Raw genomic sequence first — 15,678 nt, forward strand, 5'->3', positions numbered from 1 at the left:
GTGACTTATTCATCTTGTTTTTGCTACCTTTAGATGATCTTATACAGCTTAGGGGGTGACTTTTTCAACTTAGAGGATGAGAGATAGCCATTCTTGAGACAATGTGATGGATTTCTAAAGCTAAAATCATCCTCCGGTAGCAAGGATAAAATAGAATATGTCATCTTGTGAAATAGTTAAATCCACCGAAAGTTTTCAAAGCCTAACCCATAAAGTTTCATGGAATTGACAGTAACAATTGTATATAAAATGTTGATATTTTTAAGGCGTATGATGAGGACCGTTAGTATCTTTGATCAGATGTGTAGGATGTTGTGTGACTCTGACATCCTTCTGGTTACTGACTGCTGTGCTGAATGAATTTTATAACACAAAAAAATTTTTATTTTTATATATACAATACATAAATTTATTGTTATACGACAGTTTTGTAATAAATTGCAGTACAAATGCCTGCTTCATTTAATTTTCACTACCACAAGACAATTCAATTCATCCACAGAGACACCTTTTATAGCAGAGAGGTTTCAGTGCATTGCTTAACCCCTCTCCTGCCAGATTTCTCTTGTAATTCAACAAAATTTTCTGTTAGTACCCAGAATTATCCAGAATAAAGACGTCATGGTACTGAAGGAGAAAATTTAGATCACACTACTGAATCAGGCATGAAAAATCTTAATTTGCAATGAGTAACACCACAAATGAATAACATGTTCATGATAATTTCAGCAGATCTCATCACTGCCTGCCTTCTTATCCCAACACCACACTGACTTTCTTCCTCTACACTACAGTCAGTCCGTGTTATAAGTAGCAGCGTTTAATTTAGGACTGCCTCTCAACACCCCTAATATTACAGTACAGTATGACTAAAAAATCATTCCACCCTTGACTAACACACACACACACACACACACACACACACACACACAATCTTAGAGAAAGCCTAATTCTACACCCCATCCTTCATATTCATACTTTATTCACATACTGCTACAGTATCTGTCTCTTAAGTACAATTGACTGAAATCCTCATAGCAAATAATTTGAACATGAATACTTATGTAATCCATTTACTAGTTACCGTATGTATTCCCTTTTCTGGTTTAGTTTTTCTAGGAAAGAACAGGTTTCTACCCTGTGGTTCTTTCTGTGCAATTAAAAAAAAAAAAAAAAAGTAACTGCAGTGCAATTCTTCAAAGTTTTACAAAGACTTTTAACTGACTGATTAATAGCATACCAAAATGTCTCTTCTGGCCATGGTGGATTTGCACATTTTAAGGATACTGCTGAATTAAAATTAATCATTTACAGTTTTTACTGAAGCACAGTTTTATGGACGTTGCCTTCCTTCACACAGTACAGCAGTGTGTTGTGTTGAGAATGTTATTACTGAGATAAAAGTAATTGTAGTTCTTGGCTGGGTATGCTGCTGTACACTTTTTACCCTAACTTGGCCAAATTTTGATATCTCTCCATCCTGAATATCGAGTTGTGACAAGATTAACACTGGTTATGAAGTGGTTACGAAGAACAGCTATGAAAGGGATGTAGAGCTGCATCAATGTCTTATTCTTCCACTGAGTTAGGTGAAAGTAAGCTGCAACAAGATAAAAATCTGGGCCAAGTTAGCGTAATAAGGGTATCGGCTACTGTACCATATGGATGAAGGTGAATACAGGATGGTTCTATACTGTGTCCCATTGACTTGCATCAAGTGTGTAGCAGGGAAAGCTTAGTGTATTTGTGAAAAGTGTACACACATTTGACTACCTTGTGAAATTTGTAATCAACATGCAATCACTGGAGGCAAAAAGAAGGCATTATACGGAATGAAAAAGGTTATGGGAAGCAGGAAATGATGCAGGTTAGACAGCTGTAATGAAGACTGAGCCATCCCTGTGACATATGAGGTATTTGCCAGCTGTCCGGCAGGGTGGGAGCAAAATAGAAACCACCCTATATATTCACAGAGTGACAGTGTTAGTTGTATGGTGTGAGTCGATGCCAAGATTAACGTAATGATGGATAACCCATATCTAAATGCTCTCCCAACATATGTGGCTATTATTATTGTTTTTTTTTTTTCAATGCCCAGTCTTTGTACTGCATTAAGTGTAGTAGTTTTCATTTCTAGCACTCAATATTTTAAGTTAAGTACAGTACATGAGTGAAGTAGAGGTAGTACTGCCTCTCTTAAACTCTTCACATGGATGATGTCTTTGGTGTTTACATTGATGCAAGCAAATTTTTTAATCGGTTATGGATGGGCCATAACAGTGATGAGCTTAGGAAGGCTCTACAGTGTATATTTAACTTCAACAGTGCAAAAAGGGGAAGGGTAACAGTGACAGGTGCAGGAATGCTATATTTAAATCCTGCAGTGTAAAAAAAGGAGAATGATGTGTAGCAGTGATGGGTTAGTGACTTATCTAACTCCTCCAGTGCAAAAAGTCTCCTCAAAGCTAAATAAAACAATGTGAAAATTAAAGGAATGAAGTAAAGAGGATGCCACGGGATGACGATGTTGATGATGACGTCACAGAGTTGAAGGGTTAAGTAGGAAACAAAACAATTAATTTTAAGTCTGTAATTTAACCTCTTCAGTATGTGACATCTTTATTTTTATACAGTTTATTCATCTCACCTGAGACTCACTTCCAGGTGAATGGATAAAGGCCATACGGTACCTTACTATTATAGCTAAAAATATTTCTACTAAGATTTATATAAGTGTAAGTCAACCCAGCTGTTGACCTGTTTAGTCCAAGGATGTCTGTTATATTTTGTTCTTGTTGATGTTCAAAAATTTTATGTAACTTATGGAAGTTTGTACTTGAGCGGATAGGTTAGAAATACCCATCAACCAAAACAATTCCCCTCCTAACAACACCCTTCAGCCAAAACACTTATTCCCTGCCTAACAACACCCTTCAGCCAAAACACTTATTCCCTGCCTAACAACACCCTTCAGCCAAAACACTTACTCCCTGCCTAACAACACCCTTCAGCCAAAACACTTATTCCCTGCCTAACAACACCCTTCAGCCAAAACACTTAATACCTTCCTAACAACACCCTTCAATCAAAACACATAATACCTTCCTAACAACACCCTTCAATCAAAACACATAATACCTTCCTAACAACACCCTTCAATCAAAACACTTATTACCTGCCTAACAAGAAGCAACAGTAAGTAAAATGAGAGCAACGCAAGCTTATCCTGATGACTTTATGCTGCTTAGGGGAAACTTTCTGAACTGGAGGTGTTAGATAGCCCACATTAATTTCATATGGTCCTCCACAAGCTTAAAGTCATCAAGGCCGGTATTCACAAAACTTCCTAACCAGTTTTCATTGTTAGAAGTAATTTTGTTTTGCTGTCTTCCTCATTATTATTCGCTCTAAGTTTTGCTTTGAAGTGCTTAGCGTATGAGTTAAAATAAAACCACACACACACAATTTAGACTCAAGAAAAATTAATATGGCCCCAGTGGATAGCAAAGGTAGTATGATATAGAAAAGAGTGGAGTGTAATAGGCCTTTTCTGAACTGACAACTGTGACCCCAAGATACCCAAAAATAATCTTAAGACATCATCGTTGTGAAGAGGTTTAAGATGATGCTGATTTGAGCTTGCCCGTGTATCCAGTGTTCTAGTAAATGGTAATGTGTAATATCGAGGAGTTGTATTGACAAGCATAACAGGTGGGATGAAATGAGAAGAGAAACTGGCTTCATGTCGCCTTTGTACAGTGAGTCCTTGGTATATGTCACTTTATTGAACATTTCTCTCTCTTTCTAATGTGAAAGGTGGGGGCGCACACACCATCCACTCACTCGATGTAGTGCTGCTCTTGGGTGTTTGCCCTTTCCTCTCCTCCATCCTTCTTTCCTTCCATCTTCTTCTATCTTTCTTTCCTTCATTCTTTCCTCGTCCTTCTGCCTACAGGTGACTTTACACACTCTCTTCTGTCTTTCTTTCCTCTTCCTTCTGCCTGTGGGTGACTCTACATTAAGTGACAAGCTAAATGGTTTCCTGTACACCAGGAAACCATTTACTACACTGGATGGTAACTATATAACCAAATTATGGCGCCTGGTGGCTTAGTGAGTAATTACGGTGCTCCAATCAGATTGACCCGGTGAAGGTTTATATCCAAGGGGTGGTTGGGGTTGATTGCTTATGTACTGCCACTCAGGGATGAGTGAGGCTGGTTACTCTCATCTTAAATGTCAGGACCAACTTGCCTAGACCCAGGCTCCTAAGCTTCTCATGGGGCAATGTAGGATCGGATGATGAATGAACAAATGAATTCTCTCTCTCTCTCTCTCTCTCTCTCTCACTGTGCAGGTGATTGAATCTTTGAGCCACAGGATTTCTTTTTCTTTATATTATTGCTATTTTATTACAGTATTTTGTTCAGCTTAGTATTGACTTTTTGCCTGGAATTATTTTCATTCATTCATTCATCTAATCCTGTGTTGCCCCATGAGGGGCGTAGGAGTCCAGGGCTAGGGAATTTGGTCCTGACATTTAAGATGACAATGACCAGCCTCACTCATCCCTGAGTGCCATTACATGAGCAATAAACCCCAACCACTCCTTGGATATACACCGACACAGGCCCAATCCAACTGGAGTGCCTTAATTACCCACCAATCCACGAGGCACCAGAAAGAGAGGACAGAAGCACATCAAATAAGTGCATGGTGAACACCCCCACCTACCACTAGGGTTTAAGATAGTCTTACTATAATCCCTTTCAGTATGTGAGACTTTCCTTAATCTGAATAAAATTGCCTTCTAGCATGCAGAATACACTAAAACTGATGTCACGTAGATCCAAAGGGTTTAGGAAAGATTGCTTACTATGTTTCATTACTGGCTATAAATGTACTGGAGAGGGACACCTCCATGTGGTGGCATTGATATACTGGGAACTGGTTGGCCAAGCTGACTGGTTATACAAATGTCCATCAGTAACTTTCCTATCCCCTGCAAAGAGGATGGTGGACTGCAGAAGGAGGGCAACTTAAACCTGCAGTCCACTGGGATTATGTTCAGATGAGCTTAGTGTTGCTGCTGCTACTACTAACTTGAAAGCTAAGCAGCCAATTCACTCAGTTTACAGTACTAACTGTTTGGACAAATTTGTGATATGTTTAAAACACATCGCGACTTATACCGAGGACTGACAGTACACCCTGCAAAGGTGACACTGTTAGTAAGTGTACAGTTCACTCCACCACCAGTTGTAAGCCATCCATGCGCCTCCTGTACAAAGTTTTCCCCACAATGCAACGCCACAAGTGTTCTCGAAGTGAAAGTGTTCAACGTCCGATGCACATTGTTGTTGACGTTCTATACATATCAGCTGTGCTTGTAATCAAGGTTACATGCTGTACCCTCTGGAACTGCTGAGTGCATTGGTTGCCACATGTTATGTTATACCATTGTAAATATATATAAAAGCTGATGTGCGTAAGATGATAAAAGCGTGTAAGCTGTCTTCCCCTCCTTCAAGAGTGAAGAAAATATATATTACTTTCCAAGTTTCTGGAGAGGTGAAAATTTTGCATACTGTGTGATGTTTCCCTTCACAATACACTTGACAATGAACTAACTCAGAAGTCTCGCAAGTTATAGTCTCGCTAAAGGCAGTGAGTTAACTTGTTCAGTGTTGCTTGATTGTTTTGCCAGATAACAGTGTTTGGCTGGACAAGAGCAGTAGCACTTGATGACCAACTGTGATCTCTCCTGATGCAGTGATCTCGTATATGATTATTACGCCTTCTGGGCAAAGTTTCAGTACTTAAGGAATGTGCTGGATCAGTGATGGGCAAAGGAAAATGAGTGATGGTTCACAGGTGAGGATGGATAGAAGAAAAGTGATGGTCTGTATATGAAGATGGGTAGAACAGGTGATGGTTTACAGACAAAGGTGGAATGGAAAATAAGTAATGATTCGCACTTGAAGAAAAGAAGAAGAGGTGATGGTTTGTTGATGAAGGCAGAAAAGTATAGAAAGTGATGATTTGTAGAAGAAGACAGAAAGGATACAAAGTGATGGTTTGCAGATGAAGACAGAAAGGGTAAAATAAAAATGATGGTTCGCAGATGAAGACAGAAAGGATAAAAAGTGATGGTTCGTAGATGAAGATAGAAAAGATAAAATAAAAAGTGATGGTTTGCAGATGAAGACAAAGGATAAAAAGAGATAATTTGTAGATGTTTATGACAGAGGAAAAGTATATATAAAGATGGAAAAGAGAAAAAGTGCAGGTTCACAGAAGTAGATTTAATGTTGTAAGTTTTAGCTAGTGGTAATGAAAGTGTACATGGTGGTTTTATGTGCAAGTCAACATCTTAAGTGTCTGAAAATGAACATAAGCTGTTTTGGTGAGATAGTGTATAGCCATAAAATGGTCTGTTAATACTAGAAATAGGAAAAAAAAGCGTGTGTTCCCTGTTCCCCCATTCTAGCTTCAAGAGACATGCTCCAATACACAAGAAGCCACTGCTGTGCTGGGTAGCTGCCCTAGGTTTTGTGCATTTATGTTGAAATGGTTGCAGGCAGAGTGAAGCAAGGTGGGGGAAAGAGTTTATTTTCTGTGATCAGCTCCTGACCACTGAGTATGTGAATGTCTTCACTTCATGTTTAAAAAGCAGTTATTTTTATTTATTTATTTTTTTATCAAAATATGCCATTGACAATGACAGTGTAAGCTGAAGTTGCCATATTGCCACTGACATTAAAACTAATGTTCAAAATACTTATTTTAGGTTAGAAGGAACATACACCTGTGACAAAGCTACAAGTATTGTGTCATTGGTTTCAGGAAACTCCTTAACCCACAACCATGTCTAAATGTCTTTCCATCATATTACCAGTACTGTACTGTACTTGTATTGTACTTTCAGTTGGATCCTTTTTTTATTGTTTCATTTGGAATTGATCACAAAACAAAGAGTACAAACTTCACATTCAAGACAATAGAATGTGCACACCACTGGATTTAGAACACTGCTTAGCAAAAAGATATCTGCAGCACTGTTAAACAAAAACATCTGTAAAGTACGGTAATGTCTGAATACTTGTGATTTATTGATCATTGTTAACAAGAGTGACTATCATAAAAGTCTGCCACCTGTGCTAAGACTTCCTTGACATTTATTAATTTTTTTGTTTCTGTAATGATCATCTGGTACAGGTTTCAGGATAAAGCAATAATGACATCATAAACACACCAAATTCAGCATGCAAGGTATTAAGTGGTGTTCTGAGTTGATGTGTGTGCACATGTGAGTCTTGGTCCCATTGTAGCGTCCCAGAATTTGTTGTGGCCCAGTTGTGCCTCCATTCATTGTGGTCTCTAGGTTTGTGTGGGTGGGCCAGCTGTCAGCTCAGGTAGAAGCACTTACACACTCAGACACACACATACATATACATACATACATACTAGTACACATATATCTGGGCATGAGATTGTAGGCAAACACAAAACAATACTTGTGCTTCATGCCGTGCATCCAGTACAAGTTGTTGTTAAAGCAAAGTGTTTGAGACTGTATCTAAGCACAGGTGCTGCTTATTAATCTCAAGTCCTCTTCCACATGTTTTTGTCAGTAAATAACTTGCTCAGCACAGTATGTAATGACATTTTTATTATTAGCTACTTTTATTATTACCAGTATTGTTATTATTTTTATTATTATTATTATTATTTTATTTTTTAGAAATGGGACCATTTCAGTATATTTTAAAATAAAAATTCACTGTGTTCAGTTGTCAAATTTATATATTGCTACTTTGAATATATAAATATGTGTATATATATCCCATTTAGGCCTTAGGGTTGACCTACATTTGAATGTAATAATATGGCATTTGCCAGAATATACTGATACCTCTGTTGACTTTGGGTCAAGTGGGTTATTCGAGAAAGACTATAATCCATTCAGCTTGGGTAAGGTTTTACAGCTGAATAATACCATGTGGCAGAAGCCACAATAAAGTATCTAAGTTGCCTTTGGGTAGGAATGGGATATATATAAAGTTTGACTGCCAGCATCACTGAGTGTACCTAATTACTACTGATATTACTGTGAAGCAGAACTTAGTGGGTAGGGCAAGGGCAACATGGGTAAAGGGAGGGTGATATGACAGGCAAGGGAGGGAGGGAGGGACGGGTGGGTATGTGGGGTAGTGTAAGATAAGGCAAATTAGGGCAGTGGTGGAGTGGAGCTACACTAAACTGAAACAAAACATTCTTTGGTTTAATATGTGTATAACATGCTAGTACATCATATTGTAAGCAGACGCAAATACCGGTATTGTTAAGCAGTACTCATTCTTCCACATCTTGTACGGTAGCCTTTCGTACCTTTGAAATTCATCATGATTAATACCAACGGAATTAAATTTCAGTAATACAGAAAGCCCTTGTTATAAGTCTCCCATCATTTTATGTTATTTTTGTTCCTATGTTCACGAGAAATTACATAGCTAAAAATTGCCTGTTAAATTCCAATCGCCACACATAATATTGATTTGCTAGTTTCTCCTAAATTGCTATAATGGAAAAGGCTGTTGTATGGACTGCAACTCTGACTTATAAAGAAGGATGGCTATATATACATATTGGTAATTGGATACGTTCTTGAGACGCCAGTAATGTTATGTGACAATGATTCAGTATAGCCTATGTGCTCTTGTGGGTGTGTTGCGAGTGTTGTAAAGGTGGAAGGTGGGAGAGAGTGGATGTAGGAGTGTATTTTGGTTGGATGGAGGTAGCTATAGGTGTAGGGGTGGGTGTATTTTGGAAGGTGATAAATAGTTGGTGTAGGTTAGGTGTGTATTTTGGTTGGAAGGAGATAGATATACGTTAGTGGGTGTAGGGGTGTATTTTGGTTGAAGGTGATAGATAGTGAGTGTTGGGGGTGTATTTTGGTTGGAAGGAGATAGATAGTGGGTGTATGGAGTGTATTTTGGTTGTATTAATAGGCTTTCCAAAACTCTTCCTCATCAGTTCATTTCTCCCTGTTACATGCTATACTCTCTTCACTTTAACTTGGCCTAGAATTGCCATCTTTTGATTCTGAGGGCTCTACATGATTTTCTTCTTCATGGGATAGAATTTTAAGAGGGTTAGATGCAGCCTTAATTATCTCTTTGATCTATATGTGGCTCTCCTATGTTGTTTGGAATCATTTGGCAGTAGGAAAAGTAGGTTTGAGATGGTTTGGCTATGTGAGGACAGAGAATGAGAGACTGACTAAACGAGAGGGAAGGGGAGGCCAAGGATTAGATGGAGAGGTGGAGTGGGGAGAAATGTATTACAGAGAGGGGTGTTAACTGGACGGGGAGACCAAGGATGAGATGGAGGGCTGGAGAGAAGGCAGCCCAGTGGTAGAGGACAGTGTAACGTGAAGGCAGTTTGTTTCTGTCCACCCCTTATGGGATTAAGATCTCTGGGTGTGGATAGATAGATACAGTAAAGAGATAGTTTATGCTATCTATCTATCTATAGCCCGATGCTCTTGTCCCGCAAAGGGTGACTGCAGACAAAACGCCTCCAAGTTGCTCTGTCACCCACCCACCATTTGACTGCCCTCCCCACAACTCACTAAGAGGGTGTATGTAGGTGAAGTGGAGGGAGGGAGAGGGAGGGGGAGACCGAGGATGAGGTGAAGGGATGGAGTTGAGATAAAGTATGCATAACGGAAAAAAAAGTGTTGAAGAGATGATGTACCGAACCCCTTTCAGTCACTATGAGGATGTTTTTGTAATTTATTCTTTTAACTGGCACATGATATTCAGTTCAGGAAAGATCCCTCACAGAGAAGGAGTAAATGAAGGCTGTACCATATCTGAGGCCTCCTGGTATGAAAAGTCTGCCCCAAGAAGAAGAAAATCGTTTGGAGAATGCACGATGATGATACTCACTTTAGACAGTCAGATGTTTTGCTTTGTGTGTGTGTGTGCGTGCGTGCGTGCGTGCGTGTGTGTGTGTGTGTGTGTGTGTGTGTGTGTGTGTGTGTGTGTGTGTGTGTGTGTGTGTGTGTGTGTGTGTGTGTGTGTGAGAGAGAGAGAGGGAGAGAGAGGTCCGTGGTACAATTTTCACCTGAGATATGTACCGGTATTCAGTCTTTCAAAAATAATCTCTCACTGCTTGTTGCAATCACACCTGGTCTGTTGGCCGAGATGGTGTATAGTAAGTGATATATATTGCTTTTATTTTAACCACTAACGATGTAGTTGTCATTTTAACCCCTTCAGTACCATGATGTCTCTTCTGTTCCTTCTTGCTATCTTCTGATAATTTTGTTTAGGATACGAGAGATTTATTGAACTGGGAGAGTTAGACAGGGCCTTAATTACGGTACCTCTTTCAGTAATTTAGAGGCTTCCTGTTGTGACTAAAATTACCTGAAGTCGGCAAGAATGAAATTTTTAAAACGGCTTCAAACGAACTTTTTAAACTGCTGTCATCAGATTTTTAAAAACGGCATCGAACAAAATTTTTAAAGCAGGTCATCAGATTGGAGTTATCAGGCTGTCACTTAGGAATGGCCTCTAGCAGTGAATGGGTTCGGCTGTACTGAACCCCTCGAGTTTGAAAAATATTCCCTGGAACAAAACAGAATTAATTAGCGATGGTATAATTAAAATATCAAGGCATTCTCATGGTGAAGAGAGCAACCTGTTCAACCTGAGATGTAATTTTTATATTACTGCTGCAAGCTCTTGATGTTATGCAGCATTGGGTGGCATTTCATACTAGAGAAGTTAAATAAAGCCTTCATTAAGCCTTTCATTAGTAGGGGACTTCCTAAGCTGAAGTGAATAATTTGGTAAGAGCTAAACTATGTCATCGTACTAAGAGGGTTAAGAATGACAGCTTTCCCTGATTATATTTTTTCCCCCTAACTGTCATCGGCATTAGTCAGTTACCCACCCCCCCTTGTATCACTTTGAGCTCCTTTGCCTGTTGTTAGTAGTTGGAATTGTGACTGTTCTCCACCCCACCTGAATGCATTGTATTATAGGTACTGTACCGGTAGCTCTGGAGATGTCACAGCAGAATTTCCTTTGTAATTTATTTTGCACATAACACCTCGATATGGTGTTATAAGTTCTTGACAAAATGTATCTATATGTAAATGATAAGTAACATACAAGAAACTTAGGGTGATATATGCAAAATAAATCACTCAGGAAATGCTGTTATGAAGCTGCTTATGTCACTGAAAATACAATCATAGGCCCCACATTCACCTCAGTTAAAAAGACTCCCTAGCACCACTTCCATAGCAATTTATTTTGGGACATGGCTGGTTAATATCCTTTTGTATGTTATTTTTGCAGTGTGGCATTGTTTTAGCACTGTATAACACAAAAGAGGATAGTAAGGGGTAGCAAGCAAAATCACTTAGGAAGAGATGTTACGGAGTCACTTTAATGGGTGAAAAGGCAGTCTTAGGTCATGTGTAGGACTGATGGTACTGTGTGGTAGAAATGCTTCAGTACGTACAGCCATAAGCAAAAGTTTGTTAATATGTCCCACCTGGATGTTGTATTGGAAGAAGGTACTGATCTGTGAAAAAATTTTGTGATTCCAGTGTGAAGCACAAAAGAGTATGAGAAGAAAGTATACTCTCTGATGTTTAAGGACTGTGAAATATGGTAGGCAGGATGCAAAGGTAGGCGACTGCAATGTTGGTAGGACCGCAGTGCTGATAGGGATCTGCATTACTGGTAGAGAATTGCAGTGCTGAAAGGGAACTGCAGCGCTAGTGAGGGATTGCAATGCTGATAGCGAATCGTAGCTGGATGTTGGTTCATGATAGTACAGTGTTGTTATGTGAACTGAACGAGGGCCACATGACTGAATATAATTTAATTTCCTCAGCACTGCCACACAGCCAAGAGTTTATAGACTGGACATGAGAGGAATGGACAGACTGTAATTTATGCAAGAACTCAGAAATATGGGAACTGTGTGGTAAAGAAAAAAATGGTGGAGCTTTTATAATAATTAACTTAAGAATTTAGGATGTAAATACAGTACCTATATAGCCAATATATTTTTCTGAAATTGTCAGTGAGGAGGATTGGATAGAGCAAATTTTTTTCTTATTATAATTATAAGCTGTCATGTTCACTATTGGTTCACCTTTGAGTTCATGAAGTAAAATATATAGTAAACCTTTTGTATAACGAACTAGGTAGGGGAACAGTGGGTCATTAATTTTTTCACGTTAATAAAATACGATGCTTGATATATTCCAAATTTACAAACTCTGGTAGCCTGTGTTCCCTACTGTGGTTTGTTTGATACATTATGATAGTCTAAGAGGTCACATACTGTCTCTTAATTTTCTGTGGGTTCCTTACAACTCAAGCCAAACCGTCATGTGATTGGTGGGTTGATTAGCCTTGTATATCGAATCTTTGGCATACCTGTAGAAAGAGATATGGCTTGGCTCAGAGTCTGTTAAATGCAGCATTCATTAAATCAAGGTACATTATGAGGATGGGCATATATGTCAACTTTTCTTTAGTATACCTGTATGAGGAGATTGGCAAGTTTATTATAGCCAGCATTCGTTAAATCAAGGTTCGTTATAAAGATGGTTTACTGTATTTCCAAAGAAAGCTACTTTGGGGTGATAGGACTGCTGTGAGTGTTGTTACTTGTGGTGCAGTTTAAGGGGTTAACATGTTCTGGTCAGTGAAGGAAACTTAACCAGCTACTTTTCCTTAATCTGAATATTGCCCCTTAACTCCTTCAATTTGGCAGTCACTTATGTATAATTCTTGCTGCCACCAAATAATGTTGTTCAGCATAGGAGATTTTTCAAACAGATTGGTTAGATATGTCCAGATGTCTTTTGTCTTAAGTGGAGGTAGCAATAACATACAAAATAAAGTACCCACCATAGTACGAGAGTGGAGGGGTTGATATTTTCTTGTATGTCTGTGTAATATGGACAAAGCTTCCCTGAATAACAAATGAAAGAATAATACCTTGCCATATACATAAATAAACTGTTAAGGAAGAGTTGGCAGGAAGATTTCTTAACTGATCGGAATACAACACTTGGGTGCCTATTCTTTGACAATTGACAATGTATTTTTTTATTATCAACCTGTCTTACTTTTTTTTTTTTTTTTTTTAATTAGGCTACTGCAAAATTTCTTCACCTTGACAGTTACTGCATATTTTTTTTTATCATACCATCTCATTTTATTTGTTATTTATTTACTTATTAATTTCTTTTTTACCGTACTTATTATTTATTTTTTTGTCATGCTACAAAATTTCTTGACATCAATTACGGTACTACATAATTTTTTGGGAGGGCATTTCTCACCTTTTTTTTTAGTCTTGTAGGTTATAATTAGTTAACCCAATGAGCCCGGCAATGTTTTTATATCATTCTTGCAGCCTTTAGATAATTTTACTCAGCTTGGGAAGAGATGTTAGGTTGTGGAGTGGTTATTGGAAGCTCATTTTTAACCTACAGTAGTCACTACAAATGGTTTCTGCAAACATTCAGTTGTCTTGTGGTAGCATGTAGCAGTAGTCGAATAGTAGTAACAGTAGTAGTAGTAATAGCCGTAACAGTAGTCATAATTGTAGTTGTAGCCACAGGTTCACCTGAAATTTGAACCCAGTGGAATGCAGGCTGAAACTGTCCTCCTGCAGTCCACCATCCCCTTCTGGGGGGATAAGGAGGGAACTGAGAGAAATTTATATAACCGGGTCATGAAGCCACCCAACTACATCAGTGCCACCACATGAAGGCACCATCCAGCACCATTCAGGATACAGTAAAATAATTTTGTAGTGCCAAGGATAAAAAGAAAGTCACTCAGATTCAAAGGATTAAATGAGTTAGCTAGTTATAAGGCTAGTAAATTTAGTGGAGTAGGTCTGATTAGATTCATGGAAAATTTAGTAATCCAAAATTAATAAAAAATGTATCATTAGTCCTCACAGAATCAGAGAGTATAATATTGTTAATGAATCATCTCATCCAAATTCCCTGCATAGGCTAATCCCTTCACCTATAGAGGGATGCCTTCATGTGGTGGCACTGATATAACTGGGTGGTGGAGCTGCCTGGTTATATGTACATCCCCCAATTCCCTCCCCATCCCCAACTCCTTCCCCATCCCCCAACTCCTTCCCCATCCCAAACTCCCTTCCCATCCCCATCCCCCAACTCCCTTCCCATCCCCATCCCCCAACTCCTTCCCCATCCCAAACTCCCTTCCCATACCCTAACTCCCTCCCCATCCCCCAACTCCCTTTCCATCCCCATCCCCCAACTCCTTCCCCATCCCAAACTCCCTTCCCATACCCTAACTCCCTCCCCATCCCCCAACTCCCTTCCCATTCACATCCCCCAACTCCCTTCCCATTCACATCCCCCAACTCCCTTCCCATTCACATCCCCAACCCCCACTCTATCCCCTAACTCCCTGCCCACCCCCAGAAAGGAAGGTGGATGGGCCGCAGACTTAGCCTGCTTCAGCCTGTAGTCCACTGGCTTCACATTAAGATGAGCCTGCACCTACAGCACAGCGCCTCTGATTCAAAGACGCTTTCCAAAACAATGAAAATTATCTAGGGCTAGCATGAATAAATTTTACATCATCATACTGAATGGGTTAAGCTCATGTCCTGAAAAATCCATTCTTATTTTCATTTTGGCTTTTGAAACTCATACTCACTTTCAGCTCAAAAGTACAATATGCTTATGTTTGAGTCTTGAATGTAAAAAGGAAGGGAGGTGACTAAAATATGGATGGACTGTGTGTACCTGGCGCTCTCTCTCTCTCTCTCTCTCTCTCTCTCCAGCACCTGGTACATAATTTTAATCCAATACAGAAGATGTTTTTTGCACTGTCTGATGTACTTTCAGTGTTCATTATTGGTAACTCAGAATGACATTGTATTACCCTGTGTATAGCATATTAATGTATTTAGTATAATGTCTGGTTATTTGGTCATTAAATTTTGTTACATAGGCAGGCAGATTCTGAGCAGAGGATTGGTTGTGTTGTAAAAGACTGAGCATCATTATCATCATCATCATCATCATTATTATTATTATTACTGTAGTTATTTATTCTTTTTTCTTTAGCTATACTGGTACCGTATATTTTTTAAGATGTAGGTCTAGTTAACCTTCATAAAATTCATGTACACAAAATTTATCGTTGCTGTGACTAGAGTTAAGTTTGTAATTCTAGTAATATAGCCGACTCTTTTGCCTTCTATAAATGCACTACTTTATTTTACACAGACTGCCACAAGGGGATAGTGTGCAACTGCCAAATTATTTTACACAGGCTGCCACAAGGGGATAGTGTGCAACTGCCAAATTCTGATACACAAAAGGTTGAAAATTTATCGAAGCCCAAAGAATTATCGTAACCTGAAAGAATATCTCGTAACCCGAAAGTATTAGCTAACCTTAAAAATTATCTTTCTTTGGACTTCATAAAATTCCCTCGCTAAATAGAATGGTTTGGATTTAGCCCACATAAAGTACAGTACCCATGTGCGTCCGAGTTAGGGAAAGGTTTAACCATTGCAGTCAGATGATGTAAAGTGGGCCTCAAAAGTCCTGTCACCTCCCTCCCTCCCTCTCTCTCT

The sequence above is a fragment of the Coenobita brevimanus genome, chromosome 115 (assembly GCF_032717465.1).
Source record: "Coenobita brevimanus isolate Jiangsu-jjx chromosome 115, ASM3271746v2, whole genome shotgun sequence".
NCBI lineage: Eukaryota > Metazoa > Arthropoda > Malacostraca > Decapoda > Coenobitidae > Coenobita > Coenobita brevimanus.